Genomic DNA, 27070 nt, shown 5'->3' with positions numbered 1-27070 from the left:
AGTTAATAAGAACCTGACAATATTAAGCTATATAATTGCTTAAATAAATGACTATAGTTACAGTGTACCCTCCTAGGTAGCAAAAAATGTCCCAAATCTAGTGTAAAGATTCTATTTAGTTATAACTGTAAAATCCATGTTGATTTATATCAACCAATGGGAATGCACCTTTCTTTAGAAAATAAATGAAGTACAAATGGAAAAGTTGATTAAAATCAATGGTTTAAATCAAGGCTATCTACTTGGTGACTTAAATCATCTTGCTTTAAATCAATCCTCCTTGATTTTTTTTTCTCCTGGGCACCTCTCAAGTGCAGGGGGAGGATCACTGAAGTAAATCCCAGTTCCATCAGGAACCAGTTAACACTCCACAACCACCTCAACACTTATATGATGGGTGGTTTTTTTTATTAAATAATTAATTTTGATTCCTACAGGTGTGATCTCAACATTGCAGTGATTGTATCCTCACCTGCCAAATAATTAATTACTCAATACTTTTAACTGAGGAAAGTAATTGAATGCATTATGCACTAGATAAATAGATTAATTTTCAGTGAAAGGGAGATATCAATACTCAACCCATACTACGATGAAACATGTCCGTGTCAGTCTGGCTCTCTTTGTTGCTAATAAGTAGGCTGTAATTCCTATTTCTATCCTTGTACCCATTACTGGATAGAGTATTAGATTTATGATAGTTTATGGAGTGTCATTAATCCTAATCTGCTACAACTAAAGAGCACTTTCCTGTAAACAAAGTGGTAGGGAGCAAACAACAAGCTTTGTGCAAAACATGTTGCCCTCTATTTGCTGGCCCAGAGTGGAAAAGGAACCTGATGCTATTCTCCACTAAAGGAGTTATTTGATTCAAGTAGCAGAGGCCTGAGGTTTTGGATTCATAGTAAAAATTCTAGTGCCAGCTCCCTAACGGTTTGAGAATGTGTAACTGCGGCACTCTGTACCTCAATGCTGCACCCTGGAATCCCCATATTAACCCGTGTCATATAATTTTGATATATTTCATACAGATCATGCCATGTAAGATATCATATGAAAGGTAACAATCTGCTGAAACCTATTGTTCTGTCCAAATATGTATATCATTATTATGTATGAAGTTATGAGATTTGCTGTATGGTTGTTACTGAACTATGTTGTAAATTTGAGAGTCTCTACTGCTAGTTCCCCAGTGACAACAAGGGTGGTGGTCCACTCCCAGGAGGGTGTTAAGCGACCATAAATCAGCAGAGGAATTGTAAACAAGGGATTTACAATTCTGTAAGAGAAGCACCATGGAACAGGAGATTGCTCAACCCTGTGACTTAGCAAAGTCCACCAGGACATGTCTAGGCTAGTGTTTTCCAGGCATGTGGACTGAGGATATAAAACAGGGGACAGTGGCATCATGCTTTGGCCTCTCTCCTCCACCACCTATGCTGGAAGCAATAAGAACGCTGGAAAGAAAGACTTGAACTGAGGAGACTGGCCCAAGGCCTAAAGGGGAAGCCTGTGTATTAAGAACTAAAACCTGCCTGCAACATCCAGTGGGTGAGAAACTGCTTGACCCAAATATTGCATAATCTAACAAGGTTTAAGATTTAGATTGTGTGCTTACTTTTTATTTTCTTTGGTAATTATCTGACCTTTTGTGTCCACCACTTATAATCACTTTAAATCTATCTTTCTATAGTTAATAAATCTGTTTTATATTTTACCTAAAACAGTGTGTTTTGCTTGAAGTGCTTGGGAAATCTCAGCTCAGTTTACAAAGGCTAGTGTGTGTCCTCTCCACATAGCTGGGTGTGGGGCTCCATATACTGTTGGGCTAAGTGATAACAGCGCCTGGAGGGCTTTGCTGCTCGTCACTAGCAAAGCATTATGAGAGACAGCCCATGCTGAAGACATAACGGAGCACAGTGGTACCCCAGTTCCAGGTTGTACCCTGGGGATCCCCTCACAGTGACTTAAACAGTAATTTTGTGTTGGTAGTACATGGATTGATACGGGGATCATACTTTTGGAGAACTACTCTCCCTCTGCTTACTACAATTTAGTATCTTGCGTAGCTACAATCTGATGGCCATAGATGATAATAAACCATCATATTAGGATCACAATGGGCACTTCCCGCAATTACCTTTTCATTGTACGTAAAGAGCTGTCTACACAAGAAAACTGCACCAGTAAATGTCAGTTTTGCTTAAGTCAGGTTTAATTGAAATAGTCAATTTGAAACAGGTTTAACTAAAAAAACCCAAACAAACCCACAAAAAACCACCATTGAAACTGAAATAAAAGAATCCACAGCCTATTGCAATGGTATAAATGTAACTGTTTAATAGCTGATTCAAGACATACTGGTGCAATTTTCTCTACAAGGCTTAAAATTAAATCACTGGAGAAAATATTGAGTTATTTTAACTAAGTGATTAGTGAACTATAAAATATTGTTTCATGTATGTAGGAATGTTCTACCTAAAACTTTCAATTAGTAAGCCTCATAAGTATGGGAATACTCATGGAAATGTGAGAACCTGAAACAGAGTTCTCAAATAAAATAGGTTAAACATTTTGTTTAAAGATAAACAAAGACATTATTTTAAACACGTTTCAGCATGCTGCACTCTCTCTCATTGGGCAGACACCCTTCCTTTAATTATACAGCCTGAAAACTCTGCCAGAAAATGCAGAATGTACCAAACAACTATTCTTTTATGTTTGCCTTACCTGGGTTATCAAATGTTCACTTCTTGACATAGGAACTTCAAGAGATTACCACACCAAAGATGCCAACTCATTTCTCAGTTACACACAGTGGGGTACTACAGTGCTTGGGTGGCATAACAGAAGGCAACATAGGGCTTCTATTTTGATTTGTGTTTACTGGATACATAATTATAAGCAATAAACACATGTACCTTCTCAGAATGCCACCTTTCACACTTTATTAATGCTTATTAAAGCCTACCGCTGACTTGATTGAAGTGTGTGGGCTGCACTATACTTACCTGCAAATAAAGCACCTTCATTTGATTATTTAAGTTGTTTCAGTAGCATTCCCTATTATTACATGCCTCCTTTTCACACTGTGAACTTCACACTTTTAACTGCATTTGGGTTTCATTTATAATCTTGTTTATTGGTGGCACACAAGTACAGCTTGGCTAATAATGCCTGTCTTTCACCTTTCATGCTTTCCCTCATGGGATGCAATTCAACTCATATTATTCATGTGAATAATCCATTTCTGAAAATCCTTCAAGAATATCTCAACCAAGCATGTTTTAATGTTTTAGATTCTTGGGGGGGGAAGGGGGGAAACAGTTACATGTTGCATACTAAGGGCTTCAAATGTCCTCTTCTAGAATTGCCACATTTTCATATTATGAATAATATATGAACATTTGTGACACATATACACATAGTCAGAATATAAATTATGTCTATATAATCCAGATGCAATGAGGATCTAATTTATATACAAATACATTATTGTCAATAGGCACACTCTGGCTCCCACCAAAATCAGTGACAAAACTTCTACTGATTTCAAAGGAATTGAGTTAAGCCCAAAACAGTATTAAAATGTGTACATAAGAAAATTAAGTAATAGGAAATAAATTATATTTTGGGTACATCAGCTTTATATAGGTATAATATATTGGCAGTCTAAATAAAAAATGCATGTTTATTTAGGAGTGCCATATTTTCATTATATTATTAACAACAATTTTTACTACACTAAAATGCCTACAAAGGCAAATATGACAAGTCATAACACCTAGTTGTTTATCATTTTTCATCCATAGATCTCAGCCTTTCTAAAGGAGACAAGTATCACCATTTTATAGATGAGGAAACAGAGGCACAAAGAAGTAAAATGACTTGTCCAAAGTGACATAAAAGGCTGATGGAAGGATATGAATAGAACCTAAGACTCCCGGTCCAGTGTCTTACTGGTCCACTCTGCTTCCCAGTAGTCAGACTGATGATAAATAATAGTATAGGAGGAATAAGATGACAAGAGAGTTACAAAAATATTATGAACTAGACTGAGCCCATTATGCACAGCTATGAGTAAGGACTGGTGCAAAGTTGTACCTCTGCAGGGAAAGCACAGGAAAGATTTGTGGAAAATCTCTGTTGTTGACTTCTTCAACTTCTTCCTCAAAGCCAAGGAAGGATTTGTTCTTCTCTTCACTGTCTTGGCACAATTTATGTCAAGAACAGTTTGATGTTAGACATCTTTCCAGGCCTTGGCAGCACTGTAAAATGCTGCCTTCAGATTCAGTGACTTCCAGATACTAACCATATGATCTCTCCTGTCAACTGTATTTCAGGAGTAGTACTTTTCTGTAGTTCTATTTTAAAAGTCTAAAGCAAGGGTAGGCAACCTATGGCACGTGTGCCGAAGGTGGCACACGAGCTGATTTTCAGTGGCACTCACACTGCCCCGGTCCTGGCCACTGGTCCGGGGGGCTCTGCATTTTAATTTAATTTTAAATGAAGCTTCTTAAACATTTTTAAACTTTATTTACTTAACATACAACAATAGTTTAGTTATATATTATAGACTTATAGAAAGAGACCTTCTAAAAAGGTTAAAATGTATTACTGGAACACGAAACCTTAGAGTGAATAAATGAAGACTCAGCACACCACTTCTGAAAGGTTGCCGACCCCTGATCTAAAGACAAATTGGCCCAGTAGAACAAAAGGTGTATTAGAGGTAAGCTCATGGTGACCACCTTGCTGTCATCTGTTAACTGGTTCTCCTCAGGAGGTGAAAGCAAATTGTCAAACAGTAAAATCATCTTTTCCTGCAACTGTTGCCACAAACAAGTTAGAGAAAAAAATAGTTGGCGGGCTACAATACTCCACATTTTGCTATTGTTGGAATGAAGATTTGCAAAATTGGTTTGTGTTAATTAAAATATTTTGATCCAGGGAAAGCCAGTTTTGCTGCTCGACAATCTAGTTTTCATCCAAAGGAGCACCATCTAGCAGCAAATCTGCGCTTTGCATATCATATGTAGATACACCTCAGAGATATACAAATCCAAAATCATTGAGAGTTTTCAGGACTGTGAATTAATGTATTTCTGATGTACCTTCATAAAGCTCCTCCTCATGCAGGCTGCCACATCCTAAGGATTCATTCTGAAACTCTGGAAAAAATTGCTCTTCAAAACATTATATATTTTTTGAAGTTTGCAACAATGTAGTTTTAACCCACTACAATGCAAAGCTAAAAGCAGAAAGCAAATCAGAAAATGTTAGCCCCACCATCCAGTATGGATTTAAATATCTGGCAATCAAAAAAGACCAACTCCATAGAGAGATACGGTTAGGTAACTTCTTTTATTGGACCAATTTTCTGTTGGTGAGAGACAAGCTTTGAAGGCACACAGAGCTCTTCTTCAGGTCTGGGAAAGGTACTCCCAGTATCACAGCAAGCTGCAAGGTGGAACAGATTGTTTAGCATAGAGGTTCTCAAACTGTGGTCTGCGGACCACCAGTGGTCTGCAAGCTCTATTCAGGTTGTCCACGAATAGTTCCCTCTAAGGTGCATGCCTGGGCAGCCACACATGAGAGAATGAAGGGCCACCCACCTAATTAGTGGAGCAGCGCAGGCATGGCTCCACTAATTAGGTGCCTGGAACCTAGAGAAGACGCACATGTAAGGTGAGGTGGTGGTCTTGGGGGGGAATACAGGGTTGCTGGCAGGGGAAAGTGGGGTGAGAAGAGGTGGGGGGGAATTTGGGACGTCCAGGGCTGCAGTGGCCAGAGAAAGAGGCAACTTTCCCCAGCTCCAGGGCCTGCAGCTGCTGGGGAGAGATGGCCCTCCTTTCCAGCCCCAGGTCAGGGGCTGCCATAGCTGAGGAGAGAAGGAGAGACTCTCCACTCCTTCCCAGCCCCAGCTTGGGGGCTGCCACAGCAGGGGAGAGGGGGAGAGACCCCTGTCCTTCCCAACCCAGCTTGGGGGCTGCCTCAGCAGGAGAGAGAGGGCACATCCATCACATTAGACGGGTAAGACTACTGATATTAAAATATGAGTTGTGTGCTTTTATTTGTAGAACAAAAAAAGTTAATTATTTTTATATAGCGCTTTTATCCAAAGTGCTTTACAATAGTTAGCTAACAGTACAAACAACATTTGGAAATATCATTAAGTGATTCGCCGAGACCCTCAGCAATTTTCAAGTGGTCTGGAAAAAAAAGTTTGAGAATCACTGGTTTAGTATAAGTAATACAGGACATATTTCTAGGGACCATTCAAGACAGAGTGGCCCATTACAACTTCTGCAATCACAGGACAAAAAGAGGGGGTTAGTGGGTTACAGATTGTTGTAATAAGCCATAAATCCAGTGTCTCTGTTCAGTCCATGATTTTTAGTATCTAGTAGTGTAATGAATTTAAGCTCCCAGGATCATCTTTTGAAAGTACTGTGCACGTTTCCTTTGAGGATGAGGATTGATAGGTCAGATACAGAGTGATCGCTTTATGAAAAATGTTCACCCACAGGTGACGCAGTTTTTGTCTTCTGTCATTGCCCTATGGGATTTCACTTGAGAGTGTAGTGATTGTCTGGTTTCACACACATAGTTGTTACTGGGGCATTTAGTGTATTGGATGTATACCATGTGTTGTGATAGGCACATGTAGGATCCATGGATCTTGAAAGGTGTGTGGTGGGGGGTCTTGATCGTTGCAGTGGAGATATGTCTGCAGGTTATGCTCCTATTGTTCTAGCAGAGTCTGGTGCCACTTTGAGTTGGTGTGTCCTGGTCTGTGGGGAGGACATTGCTTCTGATGATGAACTTGGAGAGGCTGGACGTTGTCTGAAGGCTAGAAGAATGGGTTCAGGAAAGATTTCTTACAAGATGGGTTCCCCATTGAGTCTGGGTTGTAGTTGTTTGATGATACCTGTATGGGTTCCAGTGTAGGGTGGTAGGTGACAAGTAGAGGTGTATGGTTGGAGGGGGTGGTATTTCTGTACTGAAGCAGGTTCCCATGGGGTATTTGGGTGGATTGTTCCATTAGGCAATGTACTTCTCTGGTGGAGTGTCCTTGTTTGGTGAAGGCAGTTTTGAGTGTGTTAAGGTGTATATCCTGGACTTTCTCCTCAGAGCATAAACTGTGGTATCTGAGTGCCAACAGATTTCTTGTATCAGAGGGGTAGCCGTGTTACTCTGGATCTGTAAAAACTGACAGACGCATGCGACAAAGTGAGTTTCACCCACGAAAGCTTATGCTCCAATACGTCTGTTAGTCTATAAGGTGCCACAGGACTCTCTGTCACTTTTAACAGATTTCTTGGTTAATTTGTGGTGGTTATTGGATCTATGATGATAGGTGTGGTGATCCCAGGGTTTCTTGTATTTAGTTGTCTGTAGGGTTTAATTGTTGAAGCTGATCATGGTGTCCAGGAAGTTGATGCTAGTGTAGGAGTGTCCCAGAGAGAGTTTAATGCACAGGTGGTGATGGCTGTTGTTAAAATCTCTGAGGGAGTTCAATCTGTCCAGAGGATGAAAACATCATCAAGGTATCTCAGGTGTATCATTGGTTTCATGGTATCCATAGTTAAGCATACAGCTATCTACATAACAGTGGACTCTTGTAAAGATCTTTCTTTATCCTAACATACCTATGACCTCAAAGTAAGGGCATGGCTACACTTGCAGATATAGAGCGCTGAGAGTTAAACCCGCCTTCGTAGAGCGCAGTAGGGAAAGCGCTGCAGTCTGTCCACACTGACAGCTGCAGCGCACTGGCGTGGCCACATTTGCGGCACTTGCAGTGGCATTGGGAGCGGTGCATTATGGGCAGCTATCCCAGCATGCAAGTGACTTCAACATGCTTTTCAAATGGGTAGGGTGGAGTGTGACAGGGAGTGTGTTGTGTGTATGTGGGGGGAGAGAGAGTGGGTTTTTGGGGTGCTGAGAGTGTCTGCATGCTGTCTTGTAAATTCAGAACACCCTCTCCTCCCCCCTGCCTCTCTCTCATTCACTCAAAGCAAACAGTAAGAGCTGATAAGCAGCCAGCTTCCCCAAAATGGGCTTTGAAAGGGCATTTCCGCATTCCTGCAGCCGATTTCACAACAACAACAAGAGTGGCCACTTGATTTAAGGGGATTATGGGACATTTCCAGAGGCTGATCACAGCGCAGCAACACAACACCTCGTTCACACTGGCGCTGTGGTGCTCCAGCAGGGGCGCAGAAAACATTATTCCACTCGCCGAGGTGGGGTACCAGCAGCGCTGTAGCTGTGGAGTCAGAGCACTCTACGTGCCTTGCCAATATGGACGGGGTGTGAACTAGGGTGCCCGGGGCTGCTTTATTGCACTGTATCTCGCAAGTGTAGCCAAGGCCTAAGATTGCTATATTAATTCCCAAACAGAGAAAGGAAACATTTCCCAAGAGTCAGTTGAAGAGGAAGGATGCTCTTGTGGTTAATGCACTGACATGGGACTCAGGAAATCTGGTTTCAAGTCCCAGCTCTGCCACATATTTCCTGTATGACATTGGACAAATTACTTGACCCACCTGAGCCTCAGATCCCAATCTGCAAAATGGAGATAATAGTTACTTTCTCCAGCCCTATGTCTTCTCTATTTAGATGGTCAATTCTTTGAGGAAGGAATTGTCTTATTGTATTTGTTCAGGGAAGTGGTGTTTGTACACAACGGAATTCCAATCTGCCTGGAGCCTCTAGTTACTCACAGTATGTCTACACAGGGATAAAAGACCCAAAGACATGATCGTGGCTGGCCCAGGTCAGCTGACTCAGGCTCATGGGGCTCAGGCTGCAGGGCTAAAAATTGTTGTGTAGACATTCGGGCTCAGACTGAAGCCCAACTCCTGGGACCCTCGCAGGCCAGATGCGAGTTTTTTTTATTCCTGTGTAGACATAGCCTAAGATACAGTATATAATAACAGAGATTGTCTTTACTGAAGAGTTAGCTTTAGGTATAAATCAAGTGTTGCCCCAACCCAATTCTCACCCACAAAAATCTCTAGCTTGAATTAAGTGGTGCTTTAAACTCTAGCTAGCTGGCCCATCAGGAGCTCAAGCTAATAATGCAGTGAGGATACAGCCACTGGCTACAGCTTGAGTTACCACAACTCATTCACTGCTAATCCAGTCACTGTGTAGCTTGAGTGTTGTTTCAGTGTGTATGCCTACACAGTAACTGGGAGATGTGATTCCCAGAACCAGTAGACTTGTATGTACTAGCTCTGCTCAAGCTAGCATACTAAAAATAGTAGTGTGGCAGTGGTGACATGGGCAGCAGCTTGGAGTACGTGCCCGAATACCTACCTAGGGGGTCATATCTTGGGAGGCTAGTCTGAACCACCACCTGTCCCACCATGGCCACACTGTTATTTTTAGTACACTAGTTTGGAGAAACCTAGTGCCTGTATGTCTATCCAAGCTGCGAATCACACCTCCTAGCTGTTGTGTAGACATACCCAGTGTGGCCCTCTCACTCAAGCTAGGTTAGCTCGGGTGTAGGCACTTGAGCTAACTGTTTCAGGGGAGACAAGCCTGGTGTGCAAAACTGATGGACAGAAGTACAACTAAATTAACCAAAATATTAAATAGAAATTGGAAAAATCAATTTAATATAATAGAAAGCATGTAAATAAGTGAGTAATTAAACAGCTTACAATTCAATTCAATAATTTGGTCCCAGCATCCCTCATGACTCTGATGCCAATACAACCTTGTACACAGTCTATATGATTTCTCTGCCCGCCCACACCTCCCGCCATAAAAAAAAATTTGTTTTTTTACAAGACTCGTTTTCCAAAGAAATCTGCATTGCAGAGACATCACCAAAGTACATAAAGAAAGGACAATTTAGAAAACATCACACACTAGAAAATTCATTCTGATCTGCTATATAAAAATATAGATTTCCTTTTCTCTTTAAATAAACAGTTATCTTTTTTGGATTCAGAAGCCATCTTGGTAAACTCAATGATAGTTTTAGTTTCCAGCATCTGACCATCTAGAATAAAATTTCAACAACTTTTTAGCATAATAGTGAGAAAGGAAAGATGGATCAGAGTGATTGCTCTGTCCTTGTACAGTAACCAAAGGATCATTTGCCAACAGAGTGAATTTCTTCCAAAAGCAGAAATCATACAGCTCCATCTTGTGGAATATAAATAAAGTTTATATGTATTCAGGTCAGTTTGGGTCCCAAACTTGACTTATGTCCTGGGGATTTTTTAGGTGTATCAGCCAAGATTTTACCTACAGCAGATTTTTTTTCCTGAAAGCAAGGATGTGTGAAAATTATGCTACTTCAGAAAGTACAGAAAAGTTTGTCTGGGTTTTTTCCATTTTTATTTTTCGGTCAGTTTATATTGATATAAGTTTCTCTCAACCAAATCTATATTTTAACAATTTATATTTCACCTTAGTGATGCAAAGTCCCATCTGCTCAGTTTTCTTTCCGTCCTCTCTCTTTCTGTTGTAAAAGACTAAATTCCAACAAGTGGCCTCTGTAGGCATGCCATATATCAGCATCGATAAGAATAGATTATTAGCCTGATTGTTGTTCTCAGCAGTGAGTAATCACAGTCCATTTTCGAGGTCACAGTACAGCAGAGTTTCTCATATTCCACGTAAATCAGAGGACCCAAGTTATATACTCAACTCCCATTGAATCCAATGAAGTATGACAGAACTCATCTCACATGAAGTGCTTAGCTCCTTGCTGGATCAGGTTCAGTGTCTTGTCAGACATTACTGCAGATTTTGGAGCCAACAGTGGCTTTAAACCAGTCTTGCATTGCAAACTATGCAGAGCATCACTGCACCACAGTGATAGCTCCAGGGGGCACTGTACATCAGGGGATTCAAACATCACCCTATTACTGGATACAGTATGCACTCCATCACACAGGCTGGTTCCACTGCTAGTTCACAGGTAAGAGTAGCTACGGCCCTGCATCTTCCTTGCTATCTCCTTTGAGATAGCCTCAGTCTTTCTTAGCGCACAAGGGGTCACATGTATTCTCATGTTGATTTGTGCACCTGCACAGGGTCATGTTAGCGAATATTGTTACCATTAACAGCAACAGGTAAATCCCTAACAGGAGGTTATATGAATGCAAACTATAATTTTAAAAGTGACTTGCAAAAGAAAAAAGGGATTTGTGCCCTTTTTCTTATAAACAGGGCTTGAAAAGCTTGTAATATTATTTAATGTTTGTATTGTGATAGTACCTAGAGGCCAATGATAGCAGTGCCCCATTGTGCCAGGCATTGTACATACATGAAGTAAATGACTGTCCCTGCACAAAAGACTCGACAGTTTAAAATTTTAAGATTTTTTTCTGAGTTTTTTAAAGCCCAGAATCATTAAAAAAAAAAATCCTGTTTTCAATGGAGATCTCAGCTAGAAGACTCAGACAGGGAGTATTCTTGGCCTTTATTTGAAGGGTAATGAAACTTTAAGCTATTTTCTTATGACTATTTTATAACCATTACAATTGAATAGGTCCTAAACTAAAATCTTAAATCTTTATGTAGTCTGAACAACAAATCACTTCCATTCACAATAATAATTATTCACTTTGATACCTTATTTACTTTGCATACAACAATAGTTTAGTTATATATTATAGACTTATAGAGAGAGACCTTCTAAAAACGTTAAAATGTATTACTGGCACACAAAACCTTAAATTAGAGTGAATAAATGAAGACTCGGCACACTACTTCTGAAAGGTTGCTGACTCCTGGACTAGTAAAACTGAGAATAACTGATTTTTCAGTTTGCTGGCAATTAAAATAATTTAAAAAATTAATTTCTGGTCGACCCAAAGATAAAATTTTTCAAATTTTTCAGCAAATTGCAAAGTTAAAAAAATTGGATCCAACAATATTTTTGTTGGACCCAAAACAAATTTTTGTTTCAGTTTTGAGTTTTCTTTTATGAAAATGAACAGTAAATTTCAAAATTAAAACTTATTTTGAATTGAAAAGTTGAAACATTTCATTTTGAAAATGTTGAAATGACACATTTTTTTTTAAAAAATCAACCCGAATATGCATTTTTGGCATAAAAAGAATAAAAAATTGGTCTTAGTCAAAAAAATTTATCCAGCCCTAACAACAAGCCTTGCTACTAACCAAAACATTACTAGGAAAATCAGAAATTGAAAAATATGAACTTGAATTCACTAAACCACTATTCACACTCACATTTCTAAGGCATCTATTGCCATGCTATCTGGAGGCCTTTTACATCATTTTTTAACTACTTAGATTACTCATGGGAAGTGCATGTCTAAAAACACGCTGATCAATGAAGTCCTATCAAATGGAAAAAGGTCACTAGCCATTAGCAAGTAATCCATTATAAGGCATTAACAGGAGAGATGGGTTTCTGGAATGGTACTGTGTACTTGGGGGCAGAACATATTTTTCACTAAATTCTGTCTCACATTATCTTTCACTGACTAACAGATTAGCCTAGCTCATTTCACAGAAGTCTGCGGAAAAGCAGTAAGCAGCATGACTCACAGGAGCATTTGCAGGGGTCTGTGGGAATATAATTCCTACTAATTTACAAATAGAGATGCATGAGTGGCCACAAATGACCACAAACATTTCCCTCAAGTCTTCTTATTTAATTAAAAGGATAACTCATCACAAAAAAAATTACATTAGTTTTTAATTAATTCTCAATGTGAGAGCCAGAAGTCTTAAGTGAGTGAGGAAGGAGGCATGCACTAGAGCTTTGGCTGGTGCTCATGTGCACCAGATCTGCATGACGAATGTCAATGTTCAGCTTCAGAAGTATCTAGCCGATTCTATTTGAACAGGACTGATTTTATTGTTTATTTGAATCAGCTACCTCACACCCCCCAAAAAACAAAGCAAGTTTATTGTGTCATTATACTTGTAACAGCAGTGTTCTTAAAATGAGATGATAAACCAAAACCCAGCTGATGTGTATTCTCCTTACCACATTACCTTCCCTGCCCCGCAAGACTCAGAGATAACTGGATCTCTGTTCATAACCATATACATATAAGGATTTTTTTCTACTTTACTAAGACTGAAAATCTGTTTCTGTGGCTCTTGTGTGCCAAGACCAAAAAAAAAAAAAAATTAAGGTCAGAACAGTTTCTGGAATGGTGTCTTGATTCTTACCCCTCACTGAACATTCCATCTTTTTATGAGGAATTGACTGAGACTATTCATCACTGATTCACTCCACTGGTTTCATCTCCCATGCTGAGATACTTCTGGAAGTGCCCCCTCCCAGGTACAAATCAGAGCAGTAACTCTAGCAATAACGTTGCAAGAAAAATATCCTGTTTCCCGCACTGAAATTCTGGATCTTATGAAGTTTTAAGAATGGTATTAACTTGAATCTTTTTAAACTGAAGTGCTTTTGTGCTTCTGAAAGGTAACACACTGACAGCCCTGGAAACCAGAGTCTTCTGTTTATCAGACCAGATACAACTCTGGCCAACAGCAATTCAAGGTTCACACATTGCCCCACCAACTACTGTGAGCCCTGACCAGGAGCGAGCTCTGAAAATGAAAGGCTGCAGTAGTTCATTCTTCTTACCTAGTCAGTCCTTGGGATGCTCTGCAGAACCTGCCTACAAGGATGCCAATTAGTGCCAATCATGATGGGTTTTTTGGCTGTGGACACCTCTCCACTATAAACTGGACTGAGACCATTAATTCATTTCATATTGGTCTTCAAAGAGACTTTATATGGTAGGGGCTTTCAATTGCTACCAACATCAGCTAGATTCAAAACAGTAACCCAGAAGTTTTATATCCCACTACCAATCCCATCAATTCCTCCCTGTATAATTTTCAGTAATGTCCTTGTGATTTTCAAGGAAGTATTAAGTATCCTACACTAAAAAGAGGCCATTTGTACAATAGGGCTGCAATTATTATTTGAAGTCTTCAAATATTGGAGTGAAAATTATATTCATCAGAAAGAGTATAAAATATTAGGGTAGTATTCCAAAACATCTGAAACAAAAGAATAGTAAATATAACACATTGCAAACACTTCAAAACTATTCAGTTGCTTTAAAGTCACAATCTGGGTTTAGTTAATTTATCTAGAAAACAGACTATCTAGCTCTGAAAAGTCAAATTATGTCAGTGGATGTGAATAGCTTGGTGACCCATATAATTTTCCATCTCCTTATATTACTGCACTGATTGCCATTAAAATTCAACAGTTATCGAGACACAGTATCAGAAATAGGACAGTATTTCCTTTTCAAGGTTTTAAAAAAACATTACAAGTAGATATTACATTTTAATCAATAAATTCTGGTTGGAAAGTAGGACAATGCACCACTATGTTGTACCAGGAGTTGCCCTGCTCCACTCTTTCCTTCTCCAATATAAGGATATTTTATTTGGAGTATTAAGGGCCCAGTCCTGAAATCCCAGGGTAGCTACAATGCCTATTAACCTAAATGGGAGCTTTGGTTGCACAAGGAATCAAAGATCAAACCATAAGACAGCATGAATTAAAAGGTAAACACCTGGCCGACTTCAGTGGTATCCAGTAATAATACAAGTGCTCTTGCTTTACTATGCAGGAATATGATGAGCATCATTCTGTGAATTTTAAATGTCTTTAATCAATGCTCAGGGGTTTTCCAAGAACCTCATATTTTTCTTTTGGGGTTATGAAGAGTTGCAAAGGCCCTACTTAAGGCCCTACTTAAATCACATGATGATTGTCAAAAAACTGCAGCTGAGTTGTGGACAAGCCATGGAAAAATCTCAAAAAAGTAATAATGGACCTTATTATTTGTGATAATAAGGTCCATTATTATTTTTCTGTGCTTTTCCCCTGCTGGCTGCTTAGGGCTGAGAGAGGGGGCCGAGGACTTACAATGGAAACCCGGGGCTCAGAGCAGTGGCTCCCACGGTTGGCCATCCAGGGCTGAGAGTTGGAGCCCGGCACTGAGAGCAGGGACTCCTGCTGTTGGCCAGAAAAACTGGTATAGTGGGGGGTTCTGAGAGCAGTTGACCCAAATTGTAAACCCTATATATGATGGAAACCGTTTCAAGCCAGGAGATCCTGCCACACCTCTAGCCCCCTAGTTCCTTCCATCATATGGGGATGCCCAGTTCTGTAATAAGGTGCTGGAAATGGCAAATAGGTGCATAGAATGAGTATTTGGGAACATAAGTGATAATCTGAGCACCTAAATGAGGAAGTAGCCTCCCAGATTAGGCTCTCAGGGTTGAAAACTGAGCTCTGTAGTGGTGTGGTGGTCGTCCCTCCCCCTCTGGATCGAAGGGAGGCCACACTGCCTCACTACGTTGTTGTGATTGCTGCCTAGTATCAGAGGGGAATTAGTAGCCCAGGCATTAGCGTCCCAACCAGTTTAATAGGGCTGAGCCCCCAGATGAGAAACAGGCTCCAGCCCCTATGCAGGAGCCGGGCCCCCACCAAGGAGTCTCTATGCTCTGGTGCTCAGACTGGGGCTGACCAACCTGGAGTCTACAGTCCCTTGGCCCTTTAAGCAGGGTCCAAGGCAAACCCAGCAGTCTATAAGTTCTGGGCCTCTTCAAGCAGAGGTAGAGCCAACGCAATAATCTGTAGCCTCTGAGCCCTCTAGCCAAGAGCAGGGCAAACACAGCAGTCAATTAAGCTCTGAGCCATTGGTGCAGGGGCAGAGCAAAAATCCAGGAGTCAGGCATCCTAGCTCTGGCGGACGGCCGACAAACGCAGGCCTCTGGACCTGGAGAGGGGAGGCTGCCACCCCAGGGATGAGGTGGCAGGAGGGGCATGGGCCCACCCTACTCCACTGGGCCCCAACCTAGGGCCCTAACAGTGGTGGAGTATTCCACCACTGGGTCAGCAGGGAATCCAGCCGTGCTTCAGGCAGCACTACAGGCAGACTGAAGTCGGCTGTCCCTGGACCACTTCCGACCCTCCCCTCAAGGTGTACCTGGACCAACGGGGTGTCCTCTGGCTCCTCTGGGTAGATGACCAGCAACAATCCTGGCAGGTTTGCAATAAATGCCGATTCCCCGGTGTGCAGGTCATCCCTGGGCTCAGCAATAGAGCCAGTAGACTGAAATGAGCCTAGCATGTCTGTCTCTCTCAGCTTCCTGGCTCCAACTGAGCTAGAGGCTCTGCCTTTTATACTTCCTGTTACCCACTTCCAGTGGGAGGGGCGAGGCAGATCTGACTCCGCCCACTTGGGCAGAAAGGGTGGTTCCTCATCTCTCAATCGGAGGGAGGCCACCCCACCTCACTACAAGCTCTCAGAAATCCCAGTACAAATGTCTGTCAGACAGTGCTGATAGCATTGAGTTTTTAAACAATAAATAATAAATTCAGAAATTCATAATACATGAAGGCAGCCCTTGCGGCCAAGAAATAAAGTGTGTGTGTTTGCTTTACAATGAAAGCTTGGAGTTGTACTAAAAAGAATGTTTGTTTACTCTTTAAAATAATAATGCAGAAATACAGTATAGGAAAACTAGAACTGATTATCATATCTAGAATGTGCTTATTTTTATATGTTAGAATTCTTGAGTTTTGTTTTGTTTTTTACACCAGGATTAAAGAGCTATGAAATCCTCCATGTTCCTGAGAGCTTATGATTGTTTGGCAACATAATAAATTATTAAAATGTGAAGTTTATAAGCTAACAAATGGAGTTGATAAAGGCTCATATTACCATGAATTGTGCTTCACTTAAAGAAGTCAGACTGAACTCTAAATCAAAGATTAGAAGGGAGTTTTCATGAAAAAATATTAATAATTACTCTGGGAACTCAAGCATTATGACAATTCTTCATATGTTAGAAAATAAATAGTGTGTTTAAATAACCAAGAATACACTTTTTTATATTCTTCGAGGTCTACTTGTAAGTGCCATACAATGGCTACAAACAGATGACAGTTTCAAGTTGTAAGTTTAGAAACTGTACAGGAAAGGAACAAAGATTGCATGTCAAAGTTCTTTGCTGCAAACTGTGCTACCATTGTATTTTTTAAATGTGCAGCTGGCTTCCACATGTCCTAGGGTAACAACAAAAAATAGATGTAATATTAACTTACATTTTCCTATATTTATTTGTAATTACAAGATAAAAAAGAGTCCCATAGTACAATATCACTTGTGTTTTCATTAGAGATTAGTATTTCTATTTATCTGTGGTCACTGATTTTTTATTTTATTTTAATTCAGAATATGTCTTAACTGAATGGAGAATAAGAATTAGAGAAACCATGCATCAAAATTTTACTGCAGTAACTGCAATATCATCAGACTGAAACTGGTAAAAACAATGCTGATGACCTTTAAAGGTACACAAAGTTTTCAAGTCACCCCTTCCTTCCCCTCCTCTTCCCCACAGAATGCCTTAATACCAATTAGCAGTAATAAAATAGATAATTTAATAGTCTCATAGCCAATAAGATCTACACATCCAAATGCTGGATATAAACACTCTATTAAGTCACCCATGTGAAGAAAATGGGCTCCACTTGTGACCTTTTTCACACCTTTACCAGCAATGCACAATTTATGACAAGAAAAACAGTTTTATTCTGAACACACTAGACAAATCCTCATCCCTTGCCAATAGGAAAATAAAACAGCAAGCTAGTTACACCCTGGATTTTATCCTTGACTTTCTTTTTAAGATTATATTTATAGTACTACTCTCAGAAAACTACAGCTGCTTGCAATGTTGAGGCCTGATCCTGCATCCGTAGTCAATATACGTTTTTTCATCAACTTCAATATTAGCAGGATTGGTCCTACACACTAGCTTCTTGAAAGTCAGTTACTTGGTTGAATGACGAGGTTTCCCTTTTCTCTCTTATAGTTACTCTTGAAAAACAAATTTCCACAATAACTTCTCCCTGTAACAAGAGATCTTGAAAGTTCTTCAGTTTTCTGTTACAATGGATATGCTTGATTGTAGAGCTCTTGTTCTTGTGTTCTCTTTGATCATGCACAAAGCAGCTCAAAACTGAAATACTGAAGTCTTGTCTTCAGGACCATATGAAAATTATACATCTGCTAAATTTGGAGCGCTCTTTTCCTAAAATGGCCATAGAAGCTTGAGGTCAAACCATTATTTCCAAATTCTGCCCACTGATATGCGCACACAGCATCCTTTGAATGCAATAAGAGTGGTGTGTATATGTCTGATTGGCGAATATGGCCTTTAAGCCTGTAATCTAGCCTCAACTTTTTGTAGAAAGCCATTGACACATTATTGGGAGTTAGTCAATTATACCAATGGGAATTCCACATGTGGATCTAGGGTAGTACAGGGCTCTTAGAATTCTTCCAAGAATCAAACTTTTGAAAAAGGTCCAAAGTAAATGGCATTTGCTAAAACTCTCATAGCAATAATTTAAAGAGAAGACTTGGTTGAAATGAAGTCGATTTCTTAACAATAAAAAGCTTAATTACCTAGCAGACAGATCCATTTCTGTAAAAGATCAATACAATTTCAATAGAAACTCTCTAATTTATAAGGGCATGTCTTCACTAGGAATGCTAAAGCACTGCCATGGCAGCACTTTAACGTGGCTCGTGTAGTCGCGGCACAGCGCTAGGAGAGAGCTCTCCCAGCACTATAAAAAATCCACCTCCACAAGGGAAATAGCTATCAGTGCTGGGAACGTGGCTCCCAGTGCTGGTGCACTGTCTATGCTGGCACTTTACAGCTCTGAAACTTGCAGCGCTCAGGGGGGTGTTTTTTCAGACCCCTGAGCAAAAAAGTCGCAGCGCTATAAAGTGCCAGAGTAGACAAGCCCTAAGATAAAATGCTTTTCATGCTGCCACCCTCCCATCTTATTAACACTTCAGTTCTGCAAAACTACACTGTTCATAAAGAAAAAACATTAGACCCATAAGATGCTTAATTAACTACTTGTTGGTTTCATAAATACAAGGAATCTGATGTGGAATGGGCTGCAGAATCTCAAATATAATTATACTCTGCCAGAAAGTTACACAATAGCTACCTTATCTTAGAGGTAACAAACAAGTGCTGCTGGAGGTTTGGCAGGGGAAGGGAGGAAAGATATGAGGACAAATGAAGCTAAGAGAATCCACAATTGAAGAACAGGGTTCTATGTTCCAGGCTATGATGATACACCAGGTGAAAGCAATTAATTAAAAAAAATAATGCATTGCATTCAACTTGAAAGAATGTGAGAAAGGTATCAGATAGCATATTGCACCAGAAAGAAATTATCTAATAGTTTTATGTTGGCATAAAGAATGTGTATGCCCTTTGTCCTTGTCTGCACATCTGCCCAATGAACTACAATGTTGAAAGGGCTTCAGTATCAATTTAAATAGGTTGTTTTCCTTTCTTTTCTTTGTAGAAGTAATGCAAGTTTAACTGTGCACAATAGTTCACTCTTACACTGTATATGGCAGCATTTTTTAGAAAATGATGCATATAATGGGCATAATCATGCATTCCAGGCACATTCAGAAACATCAGTGAAGTAGGACACTTGGGAGCAAAACCGGCATACAACTGGAGCAAATGTGTGCATCAAATATGTGACATATAAAAGATGAGGGAGAAGGGAAAAGTTTAAAGGTATACAATTTTATAAAAGTTTTCAAAATTTATTTTTGGTACCAGCTACCTCTATCTGCCACTCTACCTATCCATCATGAACTGGATGATTTCTTACACCTGTCACAGCAGAACAAAGTAAGATATTATTCAATAATAAATATCAGTGGACAATATACAAGTGTTAGACACGAGATGAGCAATAATTGATGCAAAAAACAAACCAAGATCAAAGCTATTAAATAATCTATACAACAATTTGTAAAAGTGGTGGGAGGGAAAAAAGAATTAGAGCCCTCACCTACAGTTTCCTATCCATCTTCCATCAGTACTGGGCAGAGTTTGTCCCCATGCAAGAAGCCAGCTTGTGGTTCTTCAACTCACAAATCCCAATAAGATCTGCACTGATTAAGGGTAAGGCTACGATGCTATCATGGAGATCACAGATTCCGTGACTTTCTGGGACCTCTGTAACTTCTTTTGGGGCAGGGCTGGAGCAGCTGTTAGCCCCTGAGCCGCCAGAACAGCTGACCAGGGGCCAGCCATGGGGCCATCAGAACAGAGGCCCCTGGAGCAGCAGCTAGGGTTGGGTCAGTGCTCTGGGGATGTAGCAGCAGCAGTCAGCCCCTGCTGCAGGAGCAGTAACGTGGCTGGAACAGTTGCAAGCCCCGGCAGTCCTCTGTTTGTTCCCCACCCTGCCTGCCTCCCGCCTGGTATTTTTTGTAAAAGTCAAGGACAGGTTGTGGGCTTCCATGAATTTTTGTTTATTGCCTGCCACTTGTCCCTGACTTTTACTAATAATACCCATGACAGAATCATAACCTTAATTATGGTGTATTTTCAGGAGACAAGGGGCCTCTCTTCTTGCACATGTCCCTTTGCTTCCCATTGTATAACCTGGCCCCATCAGCTCCTGCTCAACAGCATGGTTTTTCAGGAGTTGTATCTTCCAGTGATTCTCCCAACTTAAAGCCCCACTAAAAGAGAATTGCTGCAGCTTGGAAGGAAGTAGTCACAATTGGATACCGTCTCAGGCTGCATTATACTGTATGAGATTCTCCAGCAGTTCTGCAGCAAGCAGCAGGAAGAATATAGGAAAATCCCACACCACTTCATGTCATCTGCCTGTTCCCTTCAGATTTGCCAAGCCCAAACCCAGTAGATCCCTGCAGAGCTAGGGGAAGCAGTCTAGCTAGCTGGGATTCTCCCCTTCACACAATAGGCTCCGTTCCATACACAATGTGAAGGGCGGATATGGCACTTAGAGAACCACTGCCAATTTACCCCCAGATGATTTCTGCAACAAATGATAAAAAAGGAGCTTGCGTGTTATGTCTGTTCCCTAATGGAATTTAGGAAACAATATATTTTGGGGGAAATATATGGCCAAGATTTTGAGAAAAAATAAAATATATATTTTAAATAAGAGGCTTAAACCAAAGACTGTTTAACAGCCTGTGGAACAGTAACACCTCTTGATTGTCTATCTGGGAGTTTTGAATCCAAGTGTTACCTACACTATATGAATAAACAAAATAGTCTTTAATTCTTAGGGCCCAATCATGTTTGGGGTAACTCCACTGACTTCATTATAGTTACATGAGGGATGAATTTGGCTCATATCTAATCCCTGCCTTTGTGTTCATTGTAGTAGTTTGGGTCATCCAAAGCTCCTAAGTTGACTACATTTATGGCACTTACTAGATCTTATAGCTAATATCACAGTGATTTCAATTTTGTTCAAATTTCTTAATCAAAAGCAGGTTTTACCAGTTTAGAGGGTGGGGGATCAATGGGGAAGGTAAAATGCTGATTAAGATTGAATAGAAGTAGTTCAGTCATTGCTATTTTTTCCTCTCAAGATTCTTCCCTAGATGGGCATGATGCAAAGCTTAGCCAGGTCAATGGGAGTCTTGCAGCTTCCTGAGTGTCATTAAAGTACTTCAAATACTTAACTTAGAAAGGAAAAACTAAATGCATAACTACAAAATGGGACATAACTGGCTAGGCGATAGCACTGCTGAATAGGATCTTGGTCTTACAGTGGGTCACAAATTAAATATGAGTAAACAATGTGACAGTTGCAAAAAAGGCTACTATTATTTTGGAGTGTATTAACAGGAGTGCCGTATGTCAGACATAAAAGGTAATTGTCCTACTCTACTCAGCACTGTTGAGGCCTCAGCTGGTATGCTGTAGTGTATTTTCAGGAGGCACATCTTAAACATGTGGGTGCCATGTTTAAGAAAGAAGTGGACAAATTGAGGGGAGTCCAGAGGAGAACAACCAAAACGATAAAAGTATAGAAAACCTGACCTATGAGGAAAGATAAAAAAAATTATACATAGTGTACTTAGATTTCCAGAAAACCTTTGACAAGGTCCCTCGCCAAAAGCTCTGACATAAATTAAATTGTCATGGGATAAGAAGGAAGATCCTTTCATAGACTGAGAACTGGTTAAAAGACAGGGAACAAAGGGTAGTAATAAATGGTAAATTTTCAGAATGGGGAGGAGGAACTAGTGGTATTCCCCAAGGGTCAGTCCTAGGACCAATCCTATTCAACTTATTCATAAATGATCTGTAGAAAAGGATAAACAGTGAGGTGACAAAGTTTGCAGATGATACTAAACTGCTCAAGATAGTTAAGACCAAAGCAGACAGTGAAGAACTTCAAAAAGATCTCACAAAACTAAGTGATTGGGCAACAAAATGGCAAATGAAATTTAATGTGGATAAATGTAAAGTAATGCACATTGGGAAAAATAACCCCAACTATACATACAACATGATGGGGGCTAATTTAGCTACAACTAATCAGGAAAGAGATCTTGGAGTCATCATGGATAGTTCTCTGAAGACGTCCATACAGTGTGTAGCGTCAGTCAAAAAAGCAAACAGGATGTTAGGAACCATTTAAAAAGGGATAGAGAATAAGATGGAGAATAACTTATTGCCCTTATATAAATCCCTGGTATGCCTACATCTTGAATACTGCGTACAAATGTGGTCTCCTCATCTCAAAAAAGATATACTGGCATTAGAAAAGGTTCAGAGAAGGGCAACTAAAATAATTAGGGGTTTGGAATGGGTCCCATATGAGGAGAGATTAAAGAGGCTAGGACTTTTCAGCTTGGAAAAGAGGAGACTAAGGGGGAATATGATAGAGGTATATAAAATCATGAGCGGTGTGGAGAAAGTAAATAAGGAAAAGTTATTTACTTATTCCCATAATATAAGAACTAGGGGCCACCAAATGAAATTAATGGGCAGCAGGTTTAAAACAAATAAAAGGAAGTTTTTCTTCACACAGCGCACAGTCAACCTGTGGAACTCCTTACCTGAGGAGGTTGTGAAGGCTAGGACTATAACAGGGTTTAAAAGATAACTAGATAAATTCATGGAGGTTAAGTCCATTAATGGCTATTAGCCAGGATGGGTAAGGAATGGTGTCCCTAGCCTCTGATTGTCAGAGGGTGGAGATGGATAGCAGGAGAGAGATCACTTGATCATTATCTGTTAGGTTCATTGCCTCTGGGGCACCTGGCATCGGCAGACAGGATACTGGGCTGGATGGACCTTTGGTCTGATCCAGTATGGCCATTCTTATGTTCTTAAATTGACAAGTTTAGTCTTGAGCAAAGAAGACTGAGTGGGGACCTGTAAATCTTCAAATATGTTAAGGGCTGTTATAAATTGGACTATGATCAATTGTTTTCCATGTTTACTGAAGGTAGGACAAGTAGTAATGGGTTTAATCTGCAGCAAGGGAGATTTAGGTTAAATATTAGGAAAAGCTTTCTAACTATTCTGGTAATTAAGCATTGGAATTTGCTTCCAAGGAGGTTGTGGAATCCCCATTATTGGAGGTTTTTTAAGAACACATTGGACAAACACCTGTTAAGTGATGGTCTAGTTTACTTGGTCTTGCCTCAGCGCCTGGGACTGGTCTTGTGGATTTCTTGAGGTCCTTTCCAGCCCTACATTTCAATAATTCTATCCAAATTTCTAAATAAACACAACATCTACAACTTGGACCATCCAACTGTTAAATTAAAAACTAACACAAGAAGGCAGGAGGAGGAGAAGGGAGCTCTAAGTACATTTAGGTAGTTGTACTTACTATGAAAAACCACTTTAATTACATCAGCTTGCCTGTATCATTTTGACTTAAAATATCAGGCAGGCAACATCATGATATAATGGCAGAACAAAAATGCGGTTCTGCCCTGAAGCACTTTGAAATTCATAAAATATGGGAAAATTAAACTAAAAGGCAAGAACAGCCTTTTTTTCAGATTTTTTCTTTCAAGGTACTTTTGGGTATCACTTTCTGTAGGCTTCCCAAATAGGTGCCTAAGTAGCATCAGAACTCACAGAACCACTACAGTTGTAACAGACAGTTGTGCTAGTTTCTTATTTTGTTCGGTCAGAAATTACATTTTAAACCTCTTAAATGTTGATTGCTGGAATATGCATGAGAATATCAGCAATTTAATTCATTTTCCAAGCTTTTTAGACTGATGCTCATGTCGTGTATGGGAAAGCAAGGACAAGGCCTCCAAATTTATCAGTGACAGCAACAGTCCTTAATGTTGCCAAGACATGAGTAACAAAGCGCTATTACCTGTATGAATGATAATTCACTAACAATACTGTATCGCTTACATGTTTATTTCTTCTATATCCAAAACAGTAAAATAGTTCTTATTTTATTTTCTGTACCTCATGAAAGTATTTAATAACCACAAATATTCTTAAATTTCATTTCTTGCTTCCTCCCAGTAATCTGCTACTAATGAACTACAGCTGATCACAAATCAATCCCAACCAACCCAGAGTATTTTACAGATTTTTTCATTGTAACTCATTTAAAATTTGTAAGATTTAGGTTAGCTGAATACATTTAGTAGACATATTATGCACGTAGTTACTATTGTGAGATGACATCAAAGTAATGTTACTTTGACAAACTGGCATGTTTTTTATTTCCCTATCCCAAAAAATATATTAAAAGCTTTTAAGTTTCAAGAAGGCTGTAACCTCAAAGACTATTTCAGAAATAACATTGCATTTCAAACATTAACCATCTGCTCTTTATTCTTTGAGTGCCTCGTTGTCTACTATACTGTCATAATGCAAAAGTTTACATACAAAGCTAACACTTTGATTTACTGCAGGCTCATATTTAATATGCTTTTTAATGCCCCTGTTTATAAACAATATTTCATGCTTGCTTTTTTATTTTAAAAGGTGGCCTTATTTGCCAACTCTGGGAACCTGCTTTGTAATCCCATGTGGGCATAACAACATAATAATAGATTCCATTAAAATTTTTATATATACCTTCTGTTGCACTTGCTTATGTATGGCATTGGCATTACTATTTCATAGCTCTCCTTTTGACCCATGGAGGTACAAGTCCATTTAGCCATTTGGCTTTTTGTCAAATGTTTTCTTGTTTTCAGAATGAGGGTCCTGGTAACACAACTCCACCGCTGAAAATCATGTTAACTTGAATCTAATTCTGTGTTAAATGGGATTTTTTTTTAAAGCAAACTGTCTCGCTTTGCCTGTTTTCATACATTTGTGAGAAGTCTGATTCTCGTCTCAAATATAGACAGAGAAAATATTCATGGGTTGTTCATTTTTGACCCCTTCAGCGATCAGCTAACAATCTGCAGGCATGTGATCTAATTACCAGATCGTAGTCCCTGTAATTTAAATTTTTGTTTACAAAAATAACCAAAATTAAAAACAGGATAATGGAATAACCTTTAGATATTTAAATATTTTCCATTATACATGATCTGGGAGATTGTTTTCCCTATAAAGGTTGTTCCACAACTACATAAATCTAAGTAAGTGAGATGCCTATATTTTCTTAAATTATCACACTGCTGTCAGCACCAACAAAGGCTTACTTGTGTCAGTGTGAAGGGGTGCACATATTGTATACAGAGACCTGGTCATACTACAAAGGTTGGTTGAAAGAAGTTGTCTTTTGTCACCAAAGGTTTGCATGCGTTCACACACAAATTTGATTCCAGCTAAGAGAACCCAGCTTTTCTGTTGCACAAACACCACCACATCTCCAAACACCACAAGTCTTCAGCAGACATCTTTCCATCAGCTACATGCCAGCAATGGATGCTGCATTACCTGTATTGGTGAAAACAGTCCTCCAAGCAGCCCCATAATGCCTGGTTTGGGGCTGCTCTGATCACAATTCTGAACTCTGCTATAGAAGGGTTACTGTGACCAGAAGCACATCCCCTTTAAAATTCCTATTGTGTTTTGTAAATGCCTCCTTTATAAAGAGGTCACCTTTATAAGCACATTTAGCCCACTTTTGTGAGCAGACAACTATAGCTCCTCATAAAGATAAAGCTCCAGCTAAACTTGCCTAGACCAGGAAAGAAGTCCTGGATCTCATCTCCACATGCTGAGAAGAAGCTGTTCAAGAACCGCTATGGAGCAATCACGGGAGAATAAGGATGTCTATGTGAATATTACAGAGGGAATGAACATCCAGGGCTACAACAGGGAGATAAATCAACATTATGGGATGTAGTCAAGGAAAGTGTGAAAACTTCACTCTGAGTTCCCATAATTCTCTGATTGTATTCCTGGTAACCCACAATGCAAGGCAAAAAAGAATCACAAGGCATTGTGCCAGATGGTGTCATAGAGGACACTACGATGCCTACCCTCTGTGTCTTCTGCCAGTGCCAGGTCTCACAGTGATGACGAGCAAACCCAGCACAAGCAGTCAAGTGTGCACGAGCTGTACCGTTTTAACAATGGCAGCATCTGTAAGCCAAAAAAAGTTCTGTTGGCCAAACTTTCTAGCATAGCCATGGCCTACGTCAGAGAGTTAAACCTTGCCCTGCCTACAAAGAGAACCAGGCATACTGCCTACTCCACCTCAAAAAAGCTGCCCTACCGACATGCTGGAAAAGAAGGATCCCCACTTGGGCTCATTAAGGCAGGGATATAAAAGGTAAGGTATAATCGGCTGGAGGAAGATATCCTGAAGAAAGGTGAAAGTCCTCCTCCCTCCTCCTCCCCCCCAGCTGATTGAGGAAACAGGGTCCAGCAGTTTCGCTGACCAAGACTAGGCTAGACCGCAAAGAAATCTTGGGAAATTGACTGCCTTGTATACCCAGGCTCCATCCTGAGCCATGCTCTGCTCCCACAGAGCCAAACGAACAAAAGCCTCCCTGAGTCTGAATCTATTGAGGATTCTCCAGGGTGGAGAAGTTTCCAGCAGGTACAGAGCTGAATCAGCCAACACCCACACTATTTCCCCTGAGCTCCCAAAGTATGTTGTGCTTTGACTCTCCTTATCTGGCAGACAATACCTTCAGAGCCACAGCCAGCAAGTGTAGAAGTGGCAGGAGATATAATCAGCTGTCTTGCAGCCCTCACCCTATGCTGAGCATCTAGGCTTTTATATTAAGGACTATTTATTTCC

General features: G+C 40.0%; 1 long non-coding RNA gene across 3 annotated transcripts in view; it reads right to left on the bottom strand.

The window, feature by feature from the left end:
* The window catches only part of LOC123344393, a 95983-nt gene that overhangs the window by 26450 nt on the left and 42463 nt on the right, over window positions 1-27070 (bottom strand). Inside the window, exon 3 of one of the 3 annotated variants that reach the window (XR_006572541.1) lies at window positions 26300-26406. The exons of the other annotated variants lie outside the window; for them this stretch is intronic. This is a non-coding gene — a long non-coding RNA (uncharacterized LOC123344393). Of the gene's footprint in view, window positions 1-26299; window positions 26407-27070 lie in introns of those variants that run through there. 3 annotated transcript variants of the gene reach the window in all.

The sequence above is a fragment of the Mauremys mutica genome, chromosome 11 (assembly GCF_020497125.1).
Source record: "Mauremys mutica isolate MM-2020 ecotype Southern chromosome 11, ASM2049712v1, whole genome shotgun sequence".
Lineage (NCBI taxonomy): Eukaryota > Metazoa > Chordata > Testudines > Geoemydidae > Mauremys > Mauremys mutica.
Note: the sequence above shows the minus strand (reverse complement) of the source record. Positions and strands in the feature narration are given on the sequence as shown.